We start from the raw sequence: 26,400 nt of genomic DNA, 5'->3' as shown, positions 1-26,400 counted from the left end.
AGGCTTAGACCTATCTCTGGCTGTTGGCTCTCTCAGAGTACAGATCTCAGCAATCTCTGCCTTCACGGGGACCTCATGGGCAAAACATCCTCTGGTCCGGCAGTTTTTCAGAGGTGCGTCAAGAATGAGACCTCCCAGGAAACCCAGGTTCCCCAAATGGGACCTTCCACTAGTCCTTGAGTTTCTCTCAACAACAGTTTTGGAACATGGAGATTCCTTCTTCCTTAAGAATCTGTCTATGAAGACGGCCTTTTTAGTAGCCATCACATCGGCTAAACGTGTCTCTGAAATTAGTGATCTAGGTTGCAAAGAACCTTTTCTGACATTTTTTCCTGATCGGGTTGTCCTGGTCCCTATGCTAGGGTCCAATCCGAAGGTAAATTCAGTTTTTCATGTCAACCAAGAGATTGTGTTACCTACATTCAAGTCTCAAGATGACCAGAGTACACATCCGTTGGATGTGGGCGAAGTCCTTCAAACATACTTGAAGTTCACAGCTTCCTTTCGCAAGTCAGACTATCTATTTGTTCTCTTTTATGGAAAGAACAGAGGCAAGAGGGCTTCTTCCAGAACAATTTCTAGCTGGATAGTTCAGACCATCCAGTGGGCATATAGAGCCAAGGGACTGGCTCCTCCGGAAGTGGTGACGGCTCATTCCACCAGAGGGATTTCTACGTCTTGGGCGGCTTCCCTTCATGTTGCACCAGATGTCATTTGCAGAGCGGCCTCATGGTCCTCAATTAACACTTTCATGTCACACTATTGTGTTGAACCTGCTTCTTTATCCTCAGTTGATTTTGGTTTAAAGATTTTGTCTGTTGACGGTGCAAATTAAACCTATTTCTGTTTGACCAGCAGTTGCCCACCCGGGTGTGTATGGCTAGTTATTTCCCATACGTGTGCTGCCATGGAGTCTGTCAGGAAAACGGAAAATTTATATCAATACTTACCGTAATTTTCCTTTCCTGATAGAACTCCATGGCAGCAGGAGTTCCCTCCCATCTGCTGGAGTAGTCTATATATGGAACACGGCTCCTGGCTTGGAGCAAAAATTTATGGGAGTGGGGTCCTATAGGGTAGGAGAGGAGGCGGAGCCTACCCATACGTGTGCTGCCATGGAGTTCTATCAGGAAAGGAAAATTACGGTAAGTATTGATATAAATTTTCCGTTATTTTTCACATTTTTTTATATGAAATTCCCCAAAAAAATGTAAAAATCAAAATTTTTTAACATTTTAGGCCAATTTGTTTTATGCTACATATGTTTGGTAAAAAAAATCACAAAAAACGTATTTTGATTGGTTTGCGCAAAATTTATTGCGTTTACTAACTAAGGGAAAGATTTTTGTCATTTTTATTGTTCTTCAGACGGCCTGAAGAAGGAGCGCATGCTCCGATAACGCTTCGCTGTAGCATCCCGCATCACTGCCAGGAGTGACGTCAGGATCCCAGGACCCACGAGTGCCAGCGTTCCACCAGCTGATGGGGAGCCCGCGGACACCACCGAGGCCGTCCCTGTACACACGGAAGAACCCCCCCTGCCGCTCTCACTGGGATCCACTGCCTCCACCACCAGGACCAGCTCCAGTGATGCTCCTGATGATCAACATTACTTGACTATCTGCATCTTATTCACCGACTAAATGTGAGTGTAATACTGCTGCACATACTTCAATAAATGTCTTGCTGCACTTAGAAGGCGCTGCGCTGTCTTCCCTCTTGTCTCCCCCCAGAGATCTCTTCTGTCTCTTCCGCCGGCAGCCGCTACAGTGGACAGCTACCCCCTTAACTGTTTGGGGGTCCCCCTACCCCTGGTGTTTCCCTTCCCCCTTCCCCCGGGTCCCCAGGACCAGACTTTTTTGAGACCTCTTCTTACGCCAATTCACCACTAAACCATACTTCCCGCAGAAACTACCTCTTGTGGTAGAGAATTCCACAATCTTGTAGCCCTAACAGTAAAAAAACCCCATGCATTGCCTGAGGTCAAAACGCTTCTCCTCTAATCGCATTGTATGTCCTCGAGTCCTAATGCAATCTTTGTGACTGAATAGCTTTTTTCTATGCTGAGATCACCATTGAGGTATTTATAAATTGCTATCATGTCCCCTCTCAGTTGTCTCTTCTCCAGGGAGAATAAATTAAGTGATTGTAGACGCTCTTCATAATTAAGGTTCTCCAATCCCATAATTAGTTTAGTTGCCCTTCTCTGGACTCTCTCCAGCTCCAACACATCCCTCTTGAGGACTGGCGACCAGAACTGGACAGAATACTCCAGATGCGGTCGTACCAGAGTTTTCTAAAGTGGTAGGATTATAGTTTTATCTCTGGAATACATCCCTTTCTTTATGCATGCTGATATTCTGCCGGCTTTGGCAGCTACCGCTTGACATTGCATGCTATTGCTTAGTCTATCCTCTACCAAGACTCCCAGATCTTTCTCCATTCTTGACTCCACCAAAGGTTCCCCCCCTAAAGTGTATTCTGCTTTTATGTTTTAGTCCCCAAGAGCAAAACCTTACACTTCTCTACATTAAACCTCATTTGCCATGTCGTTGCCCACTCTGTTATTTGGTTCAGGTCATTCTGTAAGATATCTGCCTCATGTTGTGTAGTTATTGCCCTGCCCAATTTTGTGTCATCTGCAAAAACTGATATCAAACTACCGATCCAATGCTCAATGCTGTTTATGAATAAATTGAACAGGGTTGGTCCCAGGACTGAGCCTTGGGGAACCCCACTTACCACCCCAGACCAGTCTGAGTATGCGCTATTTATTACCACCCTTTGGACACGCCCTTTTAGCCAGTTTCGTATCCAAGAGCAAACCTTGTGGTCGATTCCTGCAGACCTTATTTTGGAGTTCCTCAAAGTTTCAATGCATTCAATGTAATGCCCCCTACACCGGTGGTCAGCAACATGTCACCTTACATTGGTGGTCAGTGGTGTAATGCCTCACCTACCCTGGTGGTCAGTGGAGGAGGGGCCATATATTTATGTGTTGTGGAGAGGTCTACCTATACATTAGTGGTCAATGGTAAAGTTACCATTCAAGTAGTAATCACTGTAGTACTCCTTCATATGATAAGTGGGGAATTAATATTGTGAGAATATGTGCCCATAAAGCAGTTTTGGTGCTGAGAACTCAAACTGTTTGGCACTGGCATACAGGCCTGGTGGATTTGGAGCAGATCCCAGTTCAGGGTGGCTAATACTTCTGGAAAAGAAAAGATATGTGTTTGAGGTTAAGTTGATGTGAGGGTTTAAGGTTAGGGATAGCAGGTTGTAATTGGCAAAGTGATACTAAATACACACTTTTTATTTACATTATACCTTCTTTTTCTGTATATGGATGATGGCACTGCAATTATTTTAATAAAAAAAATACATTTCTAAGAGATATATAGCTATTATGTGACCCAGCTCTTTCCCAGCCTGCCTGTGGAGAAACAGTGGCAGGAGAAGCTTCTAGTCCTCTGTTACTGGTCAAATGCTCAAAATAAAAAAAGAAAGCCTTTTGGAATACAGAGTAAAAATAAATAATTCATATCAATAAACTATTTTAAATTGTCATACAAATATAATTTGTAAGTTATGTTTTTTTTTTTGGCATAAAATGGACGGGTTTCTGCCAGTCACAGGCTGTGTCGCACCCCTCCATCTTGTGTCTTAGAATAAGAGGGAGGTGAAGCCCTCCATCAATCAAGATGTAATATCTAGGGATAGACCGGTATGTTTTTTTCAGGGCCGATACCGATATTTTAGTCACAACGTATCGGTATCGGCCGATATGGGCCGATATTTTGTACATTTTAAGTTTTGAAAAATAAAGACAATTTTTGACACAAATTTGGTACTGAACGTGTTCATTTTTGTTTAATGCTTAATGGCTGGCACCCTGTGGTGGGTGGCTGGCTGTCTGGCACCCTGTGGTGGGTGGCTGGCTGGCACCCTGTGGTGGGTGGCTGGCTGTCTGGCACCCTGTGGTGGGTGGCTGGCTGGCACCCTGTGGTGGATGGCTGGCTGGCACCCTGTGGTGGGTGGCTGGCTGGCACCCTGTGGTGGGTGGCTGGCTGGCATAATGTGGTAGGTGGCTGGCTGGCACAGGGCCTGTGGGCGGCTGGCTGGTACAGTGCCTGCGGCTGGCTGGTACAGGGCCTGTGGGTGGCTGTCTGTCACCCTGTGGTGGGTGGCTGGCTGGCACCCTGTGGTGGGTTTGTGGCTGGCACAGGGGCTGTGGGTGGATGGCTGGTGCAGGGCCTGTGGGTGGCTGGCTGGTATAGTGCCTGTGGCTGGGTAGTACAGGGCCTGTGGGCGGCTGGCTGGTACAGTGCCTGTGGCTGGCTGGTACAGGGCCTGTGGGTGACAGGCTGTCTGGCACCCTGTCTGTGGGTGGCTGGTTGTCTGGCACCCTATGGTGGGTGGCTGGCTGGCACAGGGGCTGTGGGTGGCTGACTGGTACAGGGGCTGTGGGTGGCTGGCTGGTACAGGGCCTGTGGGTGGCTGGCTGTTACAGTGCCTGTGGCTGGCAGATACAGGGCCTGTGGGTGGCTGGCTGGCTGGTACAGTGCCTGTGGTTGGCAGGTACAGGGCCTGTGGGTGGCTGGCTGGCTGGTACAGGGCCTGTGGGTGGCTGGCTGGCTCGCTGGTACAGTGCCAGTGGCTGGCTGGTACAGGGCCTGTGGATGTGGATGGCTGGCTGGTACTAGGCTGCTGTGGGTGGGTGTATGGCTGTGATACACTCCCACGAGACTAGTCCTGACTCCAGACGAGGCTGTCCAAGGCGAGGGAGGCGACCTAAGAAGGTAGAATGACATCACAAAAATATTGCCAATATCGACCAGATCCGGGGCCAATACCGATATATCGGGGAAAGTGCATTTCGGCCTTGCCGATAATCGGTCTATCCCTAGTAATATCCCACCCCCATTGTGTTTAGCTTGTCAGAGGCCATGGAGGAGGAAGGAGTGAATGGACTGTCATTTACCACTGTATATACGCTCACATGTGTGCCAAATGGTCACATGGGCTGCTCAGATGTGATAGGGAGGAAATGCTCAGCATAGTCACTCACTGAAAACTGAGCATGTGCAGAGTTGCCACCACAGCTGCAAAAACTCCAACACCAGAAGGTGGAGATAGAGAACAGCAGGATCAATCAGGTTTTTTGCAGAATACAGAAAACAAATCCCATAGTGACCGAGTGAGTATGAACAGGATGTTATACACCATTTGCTAAAAGTTTTTATTGATGTGGGTTTAGTGACACTATAGGTCTTCAAAGTTTCATTCCAGTAATGAGAGAACACCCACCCCTGTCCTCCACCAAGTGCTATCAGTTTTTCAGTGCTGAGGACCAACAAACACAAGTGTAAAGCTATAGCAACGAGTATATACTATTTAATTTGTAACCTGCACTAAAATAAAAAAGTTATAATGTGTTTGGTTGGTATAGCTAAAACTGACAGTTCTTATTTCAGACACAATTTATGCATACGCTTCAACGGATCTCCTTGGGCTGCTCCCAGAATGCACTGCAGGGGGGGGAAAGGAATACATAAAATATGAAATGGGAAACAGGAGGAAATATTAAGGGCACCAATATTTTTGGCAAGAGCGTGGATTAATAATTTATGGAGAAATTTGTTATCCAATCCACTTGGCAAATTGTCCAGGCTCCCAGCGGCATTTACTGGCAAACAGAAGCGGCACTGAGGAGAGGCTGCCACAGATCTCCTACAGTCTGGTCTGCCATGGTTGGAGGGCTGTGTAAATATATATACTTGTATATACAGTATATATATACACACACACACAGTACATGTATATGTTTATGTGTATACTTTTCCCAAGATCATTTTACTCTTAAAGGGAAACCACAATACGTATATTATTATTACTATTACAGTATACAGGATTTATATAGCGCCAGTTTTATGCAACACTTTACAACATAAGGGTAGATAGCACAATTATAATACAATTTAATACAGGAGGAATCAGAGAGCCCTGATCGTTAGAGCTTATAATGTAAGAGATATTACATTTTTATTGTAAGAATACAAATTCATAAATTGTGTTTCTTTTATCATATGTGAAATTATATATATATATATATATATATATATTGTAAGGGGTTAGCTCGGTAGCGGGTGTGGGTGACCCCTTGGGTGGGTTCGCTACACAGAGAGACAGCCGAGGAGTGGTTGAAAACAACGGTCTATGGTTTATTCTTCCAATTTGCTGGAAACAAGTGCAAGCATCCAAACAGCATAAATCAAACAAACAAAAAATAAACCCTGGCCACTTGGGGCGTCTACCTTCACAACACAGGAACCTACCTATGGAGTCTGTCCCAACCTACTGCTGGGCAGACACTGCTGGTCATACAGCAGAAAACCAATAGTCCATTTGTTTTCTTTTCACACAGAAAAAGTCAACACCACCTCACCTTCAGAAGTCTTTCTCAGCTCACTGCTCTCCTTAAAGCAAAAAGCCTCAGGAGGCAGCAATCAGTAGTCATCCTCTGGATAACTTATAGAGGCCTTAATTGCCTCATTCTGAATAGCTGAAGCTTTCCAACATCCTTAACCACTTTAATACAGGGCACTTCCCTCCCTTCCTGCCCAGGCCAATTTTCCCCTTTTAGCGCTGTTGCATTTTGAATGACAATTGCGCGGTCATGCAACACTGTACCTACACCAAATTTATGTCATTTTCCCCCCACAAATAGAGCTTTCTTTTGGTGGTATTTGATCACCTGTGGGTTTTTTCCTTTTTGCTAAACAAATAAAAAAAGACCGAAAAGTTTGAAAAAAAAAAAAATGTTTTTTTGTTTATGTTATACAATTTTGTAAATAAATACGTTTTTTCCTGCACTGATGAGCACTGATGAGACTGCACTGACAGGCACTGATGAGGAGGCACTGATGGGGTGGCACTGAAAGGCGGCACTGATATGTGGCACTGATAGGTAGCACAGATATGCAGCATTGGTGGGCACTGATAGGCAGCACTGCTGGGCACTGATAGGCGGCATTGATGGATACTGATAGGTGGCACTGACGGGCACTGATAGGTGGCACTGACGGGCACTGATAGGCGGCACTGGTGGGCACTGATGGGCGGCACTGATGGGCACTAGTGGGCACTGATAGGCGGCACTGGTGGGCAATAATGGGCACTGGTGGGTGACACTAAAGGATGGCAATGATGGGCACTTGTGGGCAGCACTGATAGGGAGGACACTGGCGGGCAGCACTGATGGAGAGGGCAATGGGGGGCTCCCTGAGCCCTGATTGCCATCCCTGGTGGCCATAGTGGGCATCCCTGGGGTCATAGTGGGCATCCCTGGGGTCATAGTGGGCATCCCTGGTGGATCTAGTGGCATCTCCCCCCCGAGGGTCTGCACTGGTAATCAATGATCTTATTACCAGTGCCGACCCCCCCCCCCCTGTCAGGGGAGCCGCCGATCGGCGCTCCTTTACTCGTGCCTGTCAGGCACGAAATAAGGAAAGCCGTTCAACGGCTGTTCCTGTTTACGATGTCACCAGCCGTGATTGGACACGACTGATCACATGGTAAAGAGCTACGTCAGTAGTCTCTTTACCGAGATCGGAGATGCAGGGTGTCAGACTGACACCTCGCATCACCGATCGCTGCTCTGCGCGCCCCCGGGTGGGCGCCCAGAGCTGTGTTATCCTGCCGCCGTCATATGACGTCCGGTGAGGATAACACAACCACATTCCCGCCGTCATTTGCCTATAGGGCGGGCGGGAAGTGGTTAAACCTTTCTGGCTACCTCTGATAGTAATTGGTGTATTGTCTAAACAAGGCAGAAATATATCTCCCGTCTGTGACAACACCCACAGATTTACCTGACTTCCTGTCACAATATATATATATATATATATATATATATATCCTGTTGATTTTACAAATAGACATTAATTATAAGGTGTGTTCTTAACATTTTGTACATCATATTGGCTGTTGTAATATTAACTCGCTGGTAGCCTGTGTATAACTAACTAAACAAGATCGTCCCTACTAGATGAGAAGAATGGGCTGTGCAATCTAATCACTTCTGCTTTTCAGCATTAAATTACTGCTCTATATCAGTTCTACAAAGCTGCTGTCTTTGATGGGAACTTGCCACTTGCTGGTTGCAAGGTGTAAATATTCCTATGACTGACCACCAATGTCATGGGGGATTTTACCCTGACCCCCAAAAGTGAAGGAAAATGCAATCATGACTACACATACAGGATATATACATTATCTCACAAAAGTAAGTACACCCCTCACATTGTTGTAAATATTTTATTTTATCTTTTCATGTGAAATGCAGCAATGTTGGCAGCACTCATACGTCTATTTCCCAAAGACAACCTCTGGATATGGCACTGAGCACGTGCACTCAACTTCTTTGGTCGACCATGGCAAGACCTGTTCTGAGTGGAACCTGTCCTGTTAAACCACTTTATGGTCATGGCCACCGTGCTGCAGCTCAGTTTCAGGGTCTTGGCAGTCTTCTTATAGCCTAGGCCATCTTTATGTAGAGCCACAATTTTTTTTTCAGATCCTCAGAGAGTTCTTTGCCATGAGGTGCCGTGTTGAACTTCCAGTGACCAGTATGAGAGCGTGAGAGTGATAACACCAAATTTAACACACCTGCGACTTAGTAACACCAACGAGTCACATGACACCGGGGAGGTAAAATGGCTAATTGGGCCCAATTTGGACATTTTCACTTAGGGGTGTACTCACTTTTGTTACCTCTGGTTTAGATATTAATGGCTGTGTGTTGAGTTATTTTGAGGGGACAGCAAATTTACACTGTTATACAAGCTGTATACTCACTACTTTACATTGTAGCAAAGTGTCATCTCTTCAGTGTTGTCACATGAAAAGATCTAAAGATCTAATAAATTATTTACAAAAATGTGAGGGGTGTACTCACTTTTGTGAGATAATATATATATATATATACACACACACATACAGTGCCTTGAAAAAGTATTCATACCCCTTGAAATTGTCCACATTTTGTCATGTTACAACCAAAAACGAGAGTGTATTTTATTGGGATTTTATGTGATAGACCAACACAAAGTGGCACATAGATGTGAAGTGGAAGGAAAATAATAAATGGTTTTCAAAATCTTTTACAAATAAATATTGGAAAAGTGTGGTGTGCATTTGTATTCAGCCCCCTTTACTGGGATACCCCTAATTAAATTGGATGGGAAATCTGTGCTGACTTTGGACTTGATAAAACACAGTGGACCAACACCAGCAGATGACATGGTTTTCCAAACTATCATGGACTGTGGAAAATGTCTCATTTCATTTGGAAATCAAGGTCCTAGAATCTGGGGCAACAGTTGAGAGGCACAGAATCCAAGTTGCATGAGGTCCAGTGTGAAGTTTCCACAGTCAGTGATGATTTGGGGAGCCATGTCATCTGCTGGTGTTGGTCCACTGTGTTTTATTTAGTTCAAAGTCAGCGCAGCCCTCTATCAGGAAATTCTAGAGCACTTCATGCTTCCCTCTGCTGACCAGCTTTATGGAGATGCGCATTTCATTCTCCAGCACGACTTGGCCCCTGCCCACACTGCCAATGCAGATGAGCTGCAGATGAGCCGAAAGCCGCTATCAAAGAAACCTGGGCTTCCATAACACCTCAGCAGTGCCACAGGCTGATCGCCTCCATGCCACATTGATGCAGTAATTCATGCAAAGAGAGGCCCTGACCAAGTATTGAGTGCATACTATACTGTACATAGCCACACTTTTCAGTAAGCCAGCATTTCTGTATTAAAAATCCTTTTTTTTTTTTATTGGTCTTATGTAATATTCCCATTTTCTGAGATACTGAATTTTTAGTTTTCACGAAATGTAAGCCATAATCCTCAAAATTAAAAGAAAGAAATGCTTGAAATATATCACTCTGTATGTAACGCATCTATATAAAAGAAAGGAGTTTCACTTTTTAAATTTAATTACTAAAATAAATGAACTTTTTAATGATATTCTAATTTTATGAGATGCACATATATATGTATATATATATATATATATATACATATTTTTTTTTTTACCAAAATTCAGTAACACATGAATTAATTGACTAAACCAGTTCAGCGCTTGCATGCCACAATCTTAAAAGAGTATTCGATTTTTTTTTTAAATCCTACTTACCTAGATGGATGCAGCATCAATGCGATGTTGCATCTGTCACCCGCCGGCTCTAAGGCTGAGAAATGAGCGATCAAACACCGCTGATCGCTCAGTTCTCTCCCTCCACTCTGAGCAGAGAGTGGTGACTGTTAGATAATGCTATCTTCTGTGCCCCCCCAATTTCAGCGCTGGGCTGTGGAGGGGGGAGGAGCAGCTGGCTCAGGCTCTCAGCGGCTCACTAAGAGGCTGAGCAAGGTTCCGGTCTAGGCTACTGGGTGGATCTCGACCATATGGTTGCGATCTTTCCCTAGCCTGGACTGGCTCTGTGATGTCAGCCAAACAAACTGCACTCCTGTGATCCACAGGAGAAGTACAGCCAAACGATCTTTGGCTGTACTTCTCCTTTAAAACTAAAGGTAAAAGGAAGTAATACGGAATGTAAAGAGTTTGCAGTCTGTTGAAGTATAAAAGTGGTATATAGATACTGGAGGGGATTTATGTTATAAGGGAGCAGTTTAGACAATAGAGGAGCTTCTAAACAATAACTGTATAGGAGAGTGGTACAGAAGGTGGAAGTACTTATAGTCAAAGAACAAGGGACTGGTACAAATGATAGAGCATCTGGTAGGAATTTTGTTTAAGAGCCCAAAGTTGTCATTTTAACTAAGGTCAATGTCTTCCTAATCCAGGCCTGCTGCTGAGTCTCCAAAAGGGATACCATCCAGGACATTTTTGTTATCAGTGTTTAGAGTGGACTTCTGGCATCATCTATTACAGGGGTGTCAAACTCAATTTCATCGAGGGCCACATAGCAATATGGTTGTTCTCAAAGGGCCGGTTGTATCTGTAAGACTAGATGTCCAGAGCACCCCACCACCCCCTTACACCAGGTATCAAGAGTCCCCTCCACCATCAGAAATCGAGCCTCCCACTCTCCTTTATATCACAGTTCATCCCCCTTACATTGTGCCACTGCTGAGAAGAAGCTGGTGGCGGAGCTGGGAAGCAGAAAGTGCAATGTCTAGAGGAGGACTGGAGTCAGCTACTGGAGTCTGCTGAATGCCGAGACCAGAGGAGACAGAGACGAGGGGGCTTCTGTGGCTGCAAAGAGAGCCACAGGATCTGCTGGATCTCTCATGCGACTGGTGAGATGGTGGGGTGGGGGCAGAGACGAGCATCTCTAAGGCTGCACAAAAACGCACAGGATCTGGTGGAGGAGGAGTTCTCTCCTCTCTGTTGCTGATTGCAGAGACTAGGTAGGGGCAGAGATGAGGGGGGGAGCTGCAGGAGAGGTGCAGGGGCCACATGAAATAGCCTGGCAGACCAGATTTTGCCACCGGGACTTGTGTTTGACACCTGTGTTCTATTAGAAGAACAACGAGATCTTCTTGCCAGAATTACCAACTCTGTTCCTATCCATCTGGGAGCTTTGGATTTTCGCGCCGACCTTTGGGTGTTCCAGCCCCTTCTGCTACATTGTTCATAATATAAAATAAAATCTACATTCATCAGGGATGATGGGATGCCCTCAAAATGAGCACAGCAGGTATGCAGACCCAGGAACTCAGTGCAGAGACAACAGAGCTGTCAAGAGTTAGAAGTCATCTGTTTGACTGTTTGTCCAGCGACAACCAAAATCTGAAAAATATATCCATTTGGTGGACTTACCATTTCGGAAACAAATTTTCAATTGAGGCGTACCTTTTATAGACACCATGCAGTTGCAATGTAAAAGCTATTTTTTTTTCATGCGTTATGACAGACATATCTCGTTTGCCAACCATATTTTAAAGGGAAAGGATTGTATTGCTTCCTTCAGGCCAGTAACCCACACTAGTGTTTCCAGGTATTCCAGGCTGTGTGTTGATAAAGGGGGTGTTGGAGTTCAGGGAGAGGGAGACAAATTTCAAAGCCAGTCTTCCACCCGCAGGTGTTTGTGGAGATGGAAAAAAAAGAAAAAAAGTCTTCTGGAACCTTTTCTAGGGGTCAGAGGCCTACTATGAATGAGAACCAGCAGCTTTAAGAAACTGTTCTAAGCAAAGATATGAACTAGTAATCCGGGTAAAGGACAAAGCTTGAATTCCAAGGAGAATAGAGGTAATGTGAAGAAAACGAATGAACGTAAACTGCGTGGGGCACAAAACGGCCATCACATTCCAGCCATCATCTTCTAAACTGAGGTTTCTGCTTCCAAGATATAAAGGTTGTTTCTTGGACCAAGTTTGTTGCAGTCCTATAACACACACATATATATATATATATATATATATTAGCAAAGACTCTGGAAAATAAAATGGCGGACGTTGAAATATTTTTTGTCTCGCGGTCTTTCAAACGCAATTTTTTTGTTGAACAAATACACTTCACTGAATTTTAAAAACAACTAAACAGTAAAGTTAGCCCAATTTTTTTGTATATTGTGAAAGTCGATGTCACGCTGAGCAAACAGATATATAACATGTTAAGGCTTAAAATTGCGCACACTGGTGGAATGGCGACAAACTATGGTACTTAAAAATCTCCATAGGCGATGCTTTAAAAACATTTAACGGTTACCAGTTTAGAGTTACAGAGGAGGTATTTTGTTAGAATTATTGCCCTTGCAGTGGCGATCACGGTGATACCTCACATGTGTGATTTGAACACTGTTTACATTTGTAGGTTCGACCTAAATATGCGTTTTTTTTTGCTGCGCAAGCTAACAGACCGGGGGGGTGCTTTAAAATGTATTTTTTTTTATTTTTACACTGTCCTTTTAAAATATTTTTTTTGATAACTTTTATTGGTGTTAAAAGGAATGTAAATATCTCTTGTGACAGTATTAGGCAGTGACAGGTACTCTTTATGGTATTCAAAACGCCGAAATCGGATTTTTTGAATACTGTCAGTTTTTTTAAATCGGAACCGCTGGCAGCCGAGTAAACCGGAAGTGACATTGTGACGTCGCTTCCGGGGTTACTTGATCGGAGACCCGATCGAAGCCAAATCCAGCTTCATTTGGGACTCTAACCAGCCGGGGGACGTGAGCGGTGGAAGGCAGCAGGAGGAGGGGGACGTTCCCTTCCGCTCGCTGGGGTAACGGCCGAGCGGCTGCTGAGCTGCATCGGTTGTTATCATCAGAAAGCCGACCACTGGCTCTAAGAAACGGTATCAGGTTGATGCTCGCAGCTGAAGGCATCACCCTGGTACAATCACTTCTTCAAGCCGACATACAGGTATCTTGGTTTGCGTGAAGTGGTTAAAGAGTGCAAAGGAGTAGTCATCAGTATTGCCTATAGGCTCCCTGCAGCTGATCTTTCATTTTTGTCTTGTTCTGCAAAGTGAGGTTGATTTACTAAAACTGGAGAATGCAAAATCTGCTGCAGTTGTGCATGGCAGCCAATCAGCTTCTAACTTCAGTTTGTTTAATTAAGCTTCGACAAAAAAGCTGATTGGTTTCTATGCAAAGCTGCACCAGATTTTGCACTCTCCAGTTTTAGTGAATGATCAATCCTAGTGTCTCTCTGTGTGCAGTCAGACATCTCGGTAGAGGAACATGGCTTTTGTTCCTTAATGTAGGAGCTGCCCCACTGATGACTGGTGGGGGAAGAAGTAATAGGAGAGCTGCAGAAAGCACAGATCCACAGAATGAACAAAGCAGAAGCAGGGAGATCCTTGCATTGTAGGTCCTCACATACAGCTTTCTCTCCAGCGAGGAGAATAATGAGCAACACAAAAGTAACATTGCCAAATCTTAAAGCTGTAATAAACCCAAAACTAAAAATGTAATATATACTGCAGCTTACCAATCATTAGATGCGGTGTCTGCATTCCTCTTCTCATGTGGTCTCACCTGTTCTCACCTGGTGATCTGGCCAGTACCACACCTCCTGTAATAGAGTACCCCCACTCTGGTTGAATGAGCACAGGAGGCACCTTTGGACAGCAGCATTGTAAATATGGGGGGAAAGGGAATGTTAAATATACTAGCAGATTTAGATACACCAACAAATTGAAGCCAAACTCCAGCTAATATATTATAAGCAGTTACAACTTTTTTTTTTTTTTTTCCTTTTGGGATAAAGGTTTTGCATAAATAAATAAAAGCTGACCATTGAAAGCACCCCTACCAGTGATTAATGGTTTTGTCTTCTACTGTACTGGGAACAGCAGAAAGTCTTGAGCAAGCTTCAAGTCAATGGAATCACTTAAACAAGGCCATGGACTGTTTGTTCATTACTACATGGATTGGGTTACATGTTCCATTATACGGTTTAAAACACAACTGGATTAAAGGTTATTTTTTTATTATTGCAAGTTCAACATTTTCTACTTTGTCTGTCGGTTTAAGCCTTTTGTCACAGAAGTAATGGCCCCTTTGGGATGCCAGGTGAATGTAGGCCCTAAAAAAGGCCAAAGCCCAAGGTATAAGGAACTGTTTGGTATCAATCAGAGCAACACACAAGAGGTGATGGGCTTTGCTGCAGACAACTCTAAAGCAGATTATCGAACGATCTTTCATCCGTATTTTGTTGCATGCTAGTCTAATATGAAAGTGAAGAGGTTACTTTAATACGAAAATTCTCGTACGACAGAATTCAAATTCAGAAGTGATGTCATGTGTTGAATTGTTTTGTTTGTGTTATTTCCTTTCTGAGCATGCCTAGTCTAAGCCCTCGTTCACACTGGGGCGACGCTACTTCGCACCGCGACCTCCGAGGTCGCGGTGCGAGCAGCGCGCCGCGACCTCGGAGCGGCCGCCACGGACTTCATAACATTGAAGTCTATTGCGGTCGCCTCCTGGTCGCCCCAAAGAAGCTCCGGACCCTTTTTCTGAGTCGGAGCGACTTGTGTCGCTCCTATCAGAACGGGTCCGCGGCTTCCCTATGGGAGGCGACCTGCGGCGACCTGTGAGGCGACCAGGTCGCCTCACAGGTCGCCCCAGTGTGAACGGGGGCTTACTCTTACGATTTTTTTCAGATGAAAACTGTGCTAATTAAACGAAAATCGGACGTTGTGTTGACGTACGATAAAAATTTTATAGCCTGCACATCCAGGTTTTGTCATCCGAAAATTCGTAATCGGCTGTCGAAAGCACCATACTAACAATCCGAAAATCGGCAGATCGGTCATCGGATGAAATTTTACTTCCGATCTTCGTATTGTGTATACGGGCCTTAAAGCTGGATACACACTATACAAATTTTGTTGTTAAATTTCCTTTAGATTTACCTTCAACTATGTAGTGCAAGGGCCTGCCTGATTGCATACAAATTTAAAGTGTTTAGGTTTGACCTCATATTATATGGTTTTGGTAAACCTAAAGAAAAAAAAATGTATAGTGTGTATCCAGCTTAAGACTGCAGCCCTATGGCAACAGCCAACAGCAGGCAAGGGGATAACAAGACTTGTGAAGGAACAGGCAGACATTGTAAATGCCAGAACTGACACAGATGCAGATCCAAAGGAAGAGATACTCAGAGGGGTCTTTGCTCAGGCAATTCCCAAATGCACTGAGCAGGTTTGAATAGATTTACTGGAAATTATTTTTTTTATTATAATTTATATTAATTTCAATCAATTCTACACAACCAACAAAAATAAACAAACTTCCTTCAAAGTATACATATTACACAATCTGTTTTCCCCACCCCTATGTCCACTTTCCCCAATCCCCTCCAATCTCCTTAAGTTTACCCCGTTCCAGCACATTTGCTGGAACATCTGCAGAGAATGCATGAAGGTAAAAAAAAACCTTCTGAGTGCAGCAGCCCCCCTAATACTTACCTGAACTCCCCCTTGATCCAGCTATTTGTACGAGATCATTGGTTCTCTGGGGACTCTCCCTCCTCATTGGCTGAGACAGCAGCATGAGCCATTGGCTCCCACTGCTGTCAATCACGGCCAGTGAGGAGGGGGGGGGGGGTGCTGAGCCATATCTCTGTGTCTCAATGGACACTCAGAGCAGTGTCTCATGGGACTTGTAGTTCTGCAACATCTGGAAGGGCACAGTTTTCATATCCCTGACATAGGGGAATCAATCAGCCATGACAATGTGAGCCTATCATTACAAGGTAAGGAAATAAACAACACAGGGAATGTAATTACATTATAAGTAATTTAAAGCGGTTGTAAACCCGAAAAAAAAAAAAAAAACCTGCAAGACAAAGGCATAATCAGCCAGTATGCATCGCATACTAGCTCATTATGTATTACTTACCTTAGAACAAAGCCCCGACACGGACCCCCGGACATCGCTGCGGGCGCTGCCATGATCCCTCGGCGTCTCTTTCGGGTTCGGCAGCTCCGGCGCTGTGATTGGCCGGAGCCGCGATGACGTCATCAGTTCTTCTCCGGCAAGCTCCCGGCAAGGAAAACTGAAGGTCCCCCCGGACCTTCAGAGCACATGCGCCGCTCGCGTGAGCGGCTGCATTCACTGTGCCGGTTTAGGAGATATTAATTGTATCTACAGGTAAGCCTTTTATAGGCTTACCTGTAGGTAAAAGTGTCAAAAAGCGGGATACTACCGCTTTAATACCTAGTTAAAACAACAAGAACCTTTAAGACTGTACAATATCTTTAAGGCTAATTTTATTTCAGTTGTGTTTTAGGTTTATATGGTTTAAATAGTTGTTTTATATACTTTTTTTTATTATATATTCAATCTTGGCTTCACATATGGGCATTTACATACCAGAGGATTTGCAAAGCCATAATGGGATATAAAAAGTGACAAAGCAGCAAACAAAACACGCTTTACATCTCCTTTTGTCTGACTGAAATCTCTACTAAGCTGCTTGATAATACTTTATGAGCCATTGCTAATAACATGAAAAGACTAGAGGTCCGACTACTGGCTGGGTAGGAAACTGCATAATATTACCTAACCTACCTTGATCTGATCACATTATATTTCAGTCCTGACCATAATAATTAAAAATAAAAAATAAAGTAATAATATGTACAAAACCCAATTTTTATACTTTATAATGTCTGACAGCTTTTTTTTTAAAGCCCGTGGCGTGTGAAACACACTCAAAAGACTTAACACCCGATGCATAAAAAGTGCACACACGCAAACGTGAAGAACACAAAAACTGCACAGGGTGTGCGAATGGTCTGGCCTCTGAAGAGGTTGGACCTATACCTTGATCCCCCGGGGCGCAAGACTCCTGACAGGGACTGAGGTACTTCCTATGGTTTGCCTGGCCGAAACCTGGCAAACCCCGTTCTCCAGGGGGACTGCCGAAACAGACCACCCCAAGTACTGGGTGGGGCTCCCCCGAAGGGAGACCCCATGAGAGAGGGAGAACTAAGCCAAAAGGCCATGTCCACCCCCTCCCAAGACGTTCAAGGTAGGCCCGAAGACCCACACCGTACTTGTCGTGCAGGAAAAAAGGTGAAAGTGAAGTGACACACTACAAAGAAAAATACACACAAACAAAAAGGTGGGGAAGGGGAAGTGGAGAAGTGAATTAGTGCCGAAGTGAAAATGCAAAGGCAGGCCTTCCGGCCGGAATAAAAATTCCTCTGGTCTAAGCCAAAAGGCCTGGCCCAAGAGGCAGGTGCAGAAAAAGTGTGTATGGTGCAGTGACCAAGGTGCCGAAAAACTCAAGGCGAGCTGCCCCTCGCCAGTGAGAATTAAGGCACCCCTGGGCTGACACCCCAGGGGCACGTACACCACGGGCTTTTTCGGTCTTGGCCCGTGGCCAGACCCAGTGTAGCCCTATCCTACCAGGAGGCATCAGAACTTTAGACAGCTTAGGGAGAACCTGCCTTCAACTGGGGACAAGCCTTTTGCAAGGCCAGATTCAACCCAGGAGGAAAAGCTCTCCCACCGCCATCCACCATTCCTTACCAATCACATCCAGGAGCAGTACTAGGAAGCCAGTACCAATCACTAGGTTCACGGAAACCCAGTTTTCTCGCTCCCTTCAAACTGATAGGGGCGGACCCATTCAAATCAGAAGGCGATGGACCCATCCGGCTTTCTCTGACATGGCTTACTTCCCGGTCCTCCAGTTACGCCCAGAGCGCCCCGGTTCATTTCAGCCCCTGCCGATACTAACCATCAAGGTCCATACCAACTGATAAGAACAGATACTACACTTGATCTTAGCCAAAAGGCCGAGAAGCGATGTCTGACAGCTGTAACAGCCGTATGCAGAGGCACAAATCAGCTTTTCTGTATTTAAGCAGAGTGAGGCGTTCAGCAGGCGCACCCATTGTAATCCGAGAGATAGTAATGGATGTCTGCTCTGCAGGGGGAGGTGAGAGAGAGGACAGGGACATCTTCTTACTATCCCCCCTTACTTCTACTTCTCCTTTCCAGGCCCATCCCAGCTACAAACTACAAGTCAATATTATCTTTCTTTTCACACATGCTGAGCACTGAATTCTGCTTTGATTTTTTTAACTGACTGTATCTCAGTATAAAGTAAGAATACATGGAAGGAGCTGCTAAACGGTGACATGTGCAGGCATCTCCTGATGATCTGTTTGTTTTCTGTGCCAGGGGTAACTGGTAATGTCTGGCACAGGAGACGCCGGGATCTAGTATGCATAGTGTAGCTATCCACTGTTTCAAAAAGTAAGATAGTTTCCTTACACCAAGGGTCTCCAAACTATGGCCCATGGGCCCCATCCTGCCCACTACAAGAATTTATCTGGACCCCATCATCATCTCAGTGTGCACTGATTGAGGATTAAAGTCAGGAGAGGCTGTCGATGGTCTCTGCTTCTGATGTAAAGGGAAACTCTGAAGGGGACCCTGATATTGGGGGGGGGGATCTGATGGAGACCTTGATGTAAGGGGGACCCTGATGAAGGAGTGACCCTGATGTAAGGAGGGACTCTGAAGGGGACCATGATGTTAGGGTGGATCTGCTGGGAACCCTGATCTTGGGGGGGGGGGGGGGGCTGATGCAAGCGGGGATTCTGATGGGGGACCTGATGTAAGGAGAGACTCTTATTAAGATCTTGAAGTTAGGGGGGACCCTGATGCAAGGAGGGATAATGAATAGGACCATGATGTAGGGAGGGATTCTGATGGGAACCCTGTTGCAAGGAGGGATTCTGAAGGGGATCCTGATGTTAGGGGGGATCTGATGAACATCCTGATGTAAGAAGGGACTTTGATGGGGATCCTGATGTTAGGGTGGATCGGATGGTGACCCTGATGTTAGGGGGGACCCTGATGCAAGGAGGGATTCTGATGGGGATCCTGAAGTTAGGGGGGGGGGGTGGAACCTATAGCAAGGAGGGATTCTGAAGGGGACCCTGATGTTAGGGGGGATCTGATGGGGACTGGGGACCCTGATGTAAGGAGGGACTCTGATGGGGATCCTGATGTTAGGGTGGATCTGATGGTGACCCTGATGTTGGAGGGGGGGGGGGCCTGATGCAAGGAGGGATTCTGATGGGGACCCTGATTATAGGGGTGGGACCCTGATGCAAGGAGGGATTCTGATGGGGAACCTGATGTAAGGAGGGACTCTGATGGGGAATCTGAAGTTAGGGGGGGACCCTGATGCAAGGAGGGATAATGAATAGGACCCTGATGTAGGGAGGGATTCTGATGGGAACCCTGATGCAAGGAGGGATTCTGAAGGGGACCCTGATGTTAGGGGGGCTCTGATGGAAACCCTGATGTAAGGAGGGACTCTGATGGGGACCCTGATGCAAAGAGGGATTTTGATGGGGATCCTGATGTTAGGGGGGCACCCTGATGCAAGGAGAGGCTCTGATGGGGACCCTGATGCAAGGAGAGGCTCTGATGGGGATCCTGATGTAAGGAGAGGCTCTGATTGGGACCCTGATGCAAGGAGGGGCTCTGATGGGCACCCTGATATAATGGAGGACCCTGACAGGGAACTGTAAAAAGGGGACTCTAATAGGACTGTGATGTGACTCTGATGGGAATTTTTTTTTCCAGCCCTCGAATATTAGTAAAATATACAATGTGGCCCCCATATTGGAAAGTTTTCAACACCCAAAACCTTAATCCTCCTCAGCCTGAACACCTAACTCCTAACAAGCCTATAAAATGAAACCCTTAGCCCAGGTTCACAGTAGTGCTGCTTCATAATCATAGGTTTCTCATTGTTTTTTTTGCACGTTTTTTGATGCATTTTCATGTTTCACACTTTTTTTGTGTAGAAGGAAACACATGTATATGTATTTTACATGTGCTTTCCATGTGTTCCCATTGAGGTCTCTGGGGCAATAGACGCATCTGTGTTGCACCAAAAGAACCGCCTGCACCTTTTAAAAAAAACGCACTTTGCTGTGGTCGCACTGTGCTGCAGTGATGCACCGTAGGGAAGGATGTGATTTCAATTGTCATGCACGCTAGTGTGGACTGAAACTTAAAGCAAAAGTCTAGTTTGTAAGCCTCCCTTACCTCGTTCACATATTGAAATGTGAGCAACATTCTGTGCTGAAGTGCAATGATTCCAGGTTGTGTGATTTTAATGTCCCAGGCGGAAGATCCTTGACAGCCTGGGTTCACAGGAAGCGGCTTTTATGACTCTGGCTGTCATTTAACCCCACATGACAGTTGACATCCGTGACGGTGTTCACCGTCACTAGAATTTAAGGACAGATTGGTGATGGTTTGGATTGCTTCATATTTGTCAGCAAGGTCTCCATGTAAAAATATTGAAATTTGTTCCCATTTGCCATGAGGTCTCTGACCAGGAAGTACAACTCCTAATATGGTCATTCCAGGAAGTTCAATGTGGAGATCGACTGTCTAACAATGTTGCTTTTGTCTGAGGTGGCTTTCCATTCACCTATTGTCGGGTGTGCTAATGAACTCACCTGTTGTCTGCTAAGGGATGTGTGGACACTCAGAGTAATGTGTATTGGGGGATCGTTATGGAACCATTGTTCTGTGTCTGGCTGTTGTGTGCATTGATTGCCCCCTGGGGGCTTCTGTCTCATTACACATAACAGTCCTTCTGGTCAAGCTATCGGACCAATCCCTGCTGACTCATTATCAATTCCTCATTTGAATGGCTAAGGAGGACCTGAAGGAGAACGGCATGTACTGTGCAATTGACCAATGGGAAAGCGGTTGTTGGGGGCATGATGTTCCAAATTCTGTATAAAAGTGTGCTGTGTACTTCCAATAAATGTCTTCCTGTTTGAACTTACATACAGCCTGCCTGGTGTTTGTTCTAATGGATTCCGAACGGCACATAGCTGTAGTTCGGATCCCGGAGCCTTGTTTGACCGAACCATCAGATGTTGCGATCTGCAAGCTGACTTACTAGAAACAGAGGAGTGTCGGGAGAGCGGAAGCGAGCGAGCAAGAGTCTCGTTACAACATCAAGTGGCAGAGATGAAGAATTACAGGGGACAGCTCTAGATTGAAGACTAGTACTGCAATGCAATCTGTCTAGACCTCCACTTTAGCCTTTAACCCTTTACCTGTCCCTAAAACAACTCCCCAAGCCATAAATGTAAGCCCTAAAATTACTAAAATGTGCCCTTAACATTGAATCCCCTCCCCTAACACCTAACCCCTAAAACACTATACCCCGAAGCCCTAACACTAACCAACCTCTATTCTGCTGCATACTTACCTCATCCTGTGGTTCTAATCTGGAAATGTACAGCTCTATGGATAAATTGGATCTGGATCTGATGTACTGACCACCCCTGCCTGCTGGCATGTTCCTATACATGAGCGTTTGGCTTGCGCTAGCGTTTCTGTTTAACTTATGTAGAGGGACAGGATAGGTGTTTGCAGAGACTTCCAGCATTGGCCTAACAGGAGAAAGCAACATCGATCTAAGAAGGTTTTATGCCTAAGGGATTAATGCTGTCTGTGTTCCCACTGGGAATATTTTCCTCACTTCCTGTCCCTGAAACTAAACAGGAAGAGGAGCGGGAAGGAGATTTACTTTCGTCACATTGACAAGAAACTTCACTGGTAACATCTGTCATTTGAAAATGAATCCTCTGCTTCACTTCAGGTCAAATTTCAGATTCCCCTTCAATTTCTGTCCCATGACACTGACCCTTCCTGTCCCGATGAATGATGTCACCATGGCTGGAAGTGAAAAGCAATCTAAAATTGGACCAGAACAGGAGTAGAAGAGAAATATCCCAAAGGGGACTCCTGTTCAAGTTACAAGTATTAAAGATGGAATTTCCGGTCAATTGGGAAGACTAAGGGGTGAATTTCCTAAAAAGAAATAAAAAAACTGCATGTACACTCATTCTGTGCAAAGGAGGGCAAAAATAAATATTATTAGGCTATTTTATTTCCAGGTTGAATGTCCTTCATTCATACAAAATAGAGTAAATCAGGAAATTGTTCCTATGATCATCAGCTCCATCTACTGACCACAATGCTGTATTTTCCTGATTCACTGTATTCTGTATGAATGTAAAGCATTCAACTTGGAGAGAAATTAGCCTTAACCACTTAAGCCCCGGAAGATTTTACCCCCTTCCTGACCAGGCCCTATTTTGCGATTCAGCACTGCGTGACTTTAACGGACAATTGCGTGGTCGTGCGATGCTGTACCCAAATGAAATTGACGTCCTTTTTTTCCCACAAACAGAGCTTTCTTTTGGTGGTATTTGATCACCTGTGCGATTTTTACTTTTTGCGCTATAAACAAAAAAATTGCATACATTTTGAAAAAATAACAATATTTTTCAAATTTTTTTATATGAAATTCCCCCCCAAAAAAATGTAAAAATCAAATTTTTTTAACATTTTTGGCAAATTTGTTTTCTGCTACATATGTTTGGTAAAAAAAAATCACAATAAGCGTATTTTGATTGGTTTGCGCAAACGTTTTTGCGTTTACTAAGGGAAAGATTTCTGTAATTTTTGGTGTTTTTTTTTTTTTAACGAGTAATGGCGGCGATCTGCGATTTTTTTTTGCGGGACTGCGACATTGCGGCGGACAGATCGGACCCTTGACTGACATTTTTGACACTTTTGGGGTTACCAGTGACATTACTACAGTAATCAGTGCTATACATATGCACTGTTACTGTAAAAATGACACTGGCAGGGAAGGGGTTAACTTTATTGGTGATCAAGGGGTTAAGTGTGTCCCTAGGGGCGTGCTTCTAACTGTAAAGGGGTGTGGCTAGTGGTGTAACAACAGAGACATACGATCCTACATAGCAGGACCGTATGATCTCTGTTTTTACACAGGGGAGAATGACAGACGGCTTTGTTTACATCAGCCGCCTGCCTTTTTCCCTCTCCACGGGGAGATCGCGGGTGACCGGCGGACATCAGGTCTGCCGGTCACACGCACGGACTGCTTAGGGAACGAGCAGGGGCGGGAGCGCGCGCTCGCCCCCTAGAGGCTCACAGGCTAGCGACGTAGTCCTACGTCACTTTGCCTGTGAGGGGCTGACCGCCGCCGTAAATAGTCGTGCGGCGGTCGGCAAGCGGCTATAACATTCATTACTGACCCCATTTGCACTCAACAAATGTAAGTGCAGTTTGAAGGGATGAACAGCTTTGCATATTATGTTTTTTTCCATGATAGGAAGATACATTTCCTTAGTGGGAACAAAGACAGCACTTGGCTGTAGCGACCACAAAGGTTTTAGCAGTTGTTTTACTTTAAAAGCAACATGCAAGTTGAGTTTCCCAAATTTTGGTGAGAAGATCTGTGAGCAGAGCTGCCATATTCTGTGCCTTATATATTATAGTGATTTCACCAATTCTTTGCATTCTTTGAAGCAGCAGCCAAGCTTAGGTTTCACATAGATGTTTTTTTTTTTTTTTTTGGTGGACTGATCGAAAAAAGAAAACTAAAATGAACGGATTCAACCTTCCCAAAAGTGAGGTGGATGGAGGAATCCTCTCTGCTGTGCAACTGTATTTTGACAGCGTGGACTTTCCCACTGTCAGACTACACTGATCAGGGCTGCAGCCTTTTCACTGCAGTCACTGATCGAATGTATGACAGAAGTCGATAGTTACTTCGGCTTTTGTCAAGCGGGAACAGCCATAGATGGATCGATGTTCACCCGGTCCCGGCTGAACCGTCTGACTTTCAAGCCATCTATAGCCAGCATTAGATAATGGTTGTGCCCACTGATGACAGGTCCACTTTAAGACACTGCTTCTGTTTCAGCGGCTGCTCCAGCGAGTCTGGTGCTGAATCATTCATAAGGCTACTCTGGAGATCTGGAAAAATATCATTACTCGGCAGGATTTTTATGAGTCGTTACAGACTAATGAAACCGTGGAAATTTCCAACCCCGTTCTCTCCGAGTTGTGCGCTCTGGAATTTGAATGTCCGAATATTCCAATAACAACTGTTTATTTTTCTATTTTATAAACCGCATTGAAATACACTGCACGTTCCTTACAGCGCTGCTACTTAGAGGGAATCGTCCGTCACATTTACATGATGCGTCTTTGCTTAAAGGGAAAATAGAGTCTTATCCATGTTAGACTCTTATCCATGTTTTTTTTTTAGCTATACATATAAAAGAGATCACCTTGATGTAATTATTTTTGACGTGTTATTAATTATAAAACCTTCCACATATGCAGGGCTGCTGATAGAAATCGCGGGGCCCCATACAGGCTACCTGACAGCCCCCCCCCAAGAAAGTATTAAAGCTAAATTTTGATAAAAATACAATAAAATCCTTATTAGCAGACACAAATACAACATAACAGAATTCCTGATAAATCTAAAAGATGAAACTGAGTTGATAAATAAATCTGTGTGTGTGTGGGGGGGGGGGGGGGGAGGTGTTGGGGCTCATGCACATGGGTGCTGTGGTCTGTACAGTGTGAATCAGTGGTTCATTTATGTGGCCGCCTGGAGTTGTATGCACACAGCTGCAGGCCCTAATTTGACAGGTGTGGGGGTGCAGGTGAAAAGCCCAAACACAGACAGTGTGCATTTGGGCACCGCTCACCTGAACACCTGACAAATTAGGGCCTGCGGCTGTGTTCATACAGGTGCTGCATCTCCATAGAATGACAGGTAGCTCCAGCCCAAACCCCTCCATCACACAGCCAGAGTACGTGTAGGAATGAGCCCTTAATTATATTTCTCCAACATAAAAAACAGATCTCTCCAGCGGTGTGCTGTCCACTACTAAGAGGGATTCCATCTTCATCTGGTCTTCTGTCTGGGTTCTTGGGCTCCGGTCATTTGGCCAAACTGCGATGATGTAACTCTCATGCATGCGCGTGGGTGTCATGGTCACAGCACAGCTCTCTAAATGGATGGTATGTCATCCAATGAGAGTGCAGTGCACATGCGCTGGTGCTATCACCAGCTGCTACGTTTAGGAGATATTCACTGTACCTCCAGGTAAGCCCTATTATAGGCTTACCTGTAGATACAAGCTAAAACATGGAGTTTACTACTGCCAGATCAGTTAGTAAATGGTTAAATAGAAGGAGTTGATACATGGATGCAGAGGGGATTGACAGTGTAGGGGAGAAGAAGCAAAGTTGCATAGATCAGGAAGCAGTCTGGGGGAGAGAAGTGGGAAGCCCAGCTACATAAAGCACACTAAACTGACTGCACTGGGACAAGAAAACGGGCAGCTATGGAACCGGTGTAACAGTAAATTGTTCATCCCATGGGAATGCAGCTGATCAGCAGAAGACAGAGAAAAGGGGAAGAGAGATGAAAATAATATACAGGCTGGGACAAGGAGAATAGTAAGAACTGCAGGGAGAGAAACAAAGTTACAGAGATAACAAACTCCTGAGCAGAGCTAACATTAGAGCCAGGGCTGGGAGGGGGATTACTGAGGGACAACTGTCTCTTTTTCAGCAGATAAAAGCTGGCAGCAGGGAGAGGGGGAGAGATAAGCTTTCATCTGCTGGAGGAAGAGAGACACCATTGTCGTCTGTCAGTAATCCTTCTCCCTGTGTGGGCCCCCCTGTGTGCTCGGGCCCCCTACAAGAGGACCACAGTGGTCCCCCCATATCAGCAGCCCTGCACATATGGTATGTAGTCACATACTGTATGTACATAGGACAGTTATATTTGCCCAATACAGATGCAGGCTCTGTTTCCTTTTCTGCAGTACCACAGTTGTGCTTAAAGTGGAGTTCCACCCTAAAATTATACTTACCTCCATCTTCTCGCTCCGGGTCACCTGAAAAACAAATGGATAATCGCAATTTTTTTTTTTTACTTACCTCGTTTAGAAGAAAATATACTTACCTTACTTCCTCTTCCTCCCCTCGGCGGCCACGGCGATTCATCACTTCCTGGCATG

At 45.0% G+C, this 26,400-nt stretch overlaps 1 protein-coding gene and 1 long non-coding RNA gene across 2 annotated transcripts in view; both read right to left on the bottom strand.

The window, feature by feature from the left end:
* Positions 1-26,400, bottom strand: part of LMF1 (lipase maturation factor 1) — a 641,107-nt gene that overhangs the window by 135,554 nt on the left and 479,153 nt on the right. The window lies entirely within an intron of this gene.
* Positions 6,412-7,875, bottom strand: LOC309558229. Its single transcript, XR_014225414.1, has 2 exons — positions 7,787-7,875; positions 6,412-6,591 (listed from the first exon to the last, which is right to left on the bottom strand). It is a non-coding gene; the product is annotated as an uncharacterized lncRNA (long non-coding RNA).

The sequence above is a fragment of the Pelophylax lessonae genome (genome assembly GCF_965119305.1).
Source record: "Pelophylax lessonae genome assembly, chromosome: 6".
NCBI lineage: Eukaryota > Metazoa > Chordata > Amphibia > Anura > Ranidae > Pelophylax > Pelophylax lessonae.
This window is presented reverse-complemented; position numbering and strand designations above follow the sequence as displayed.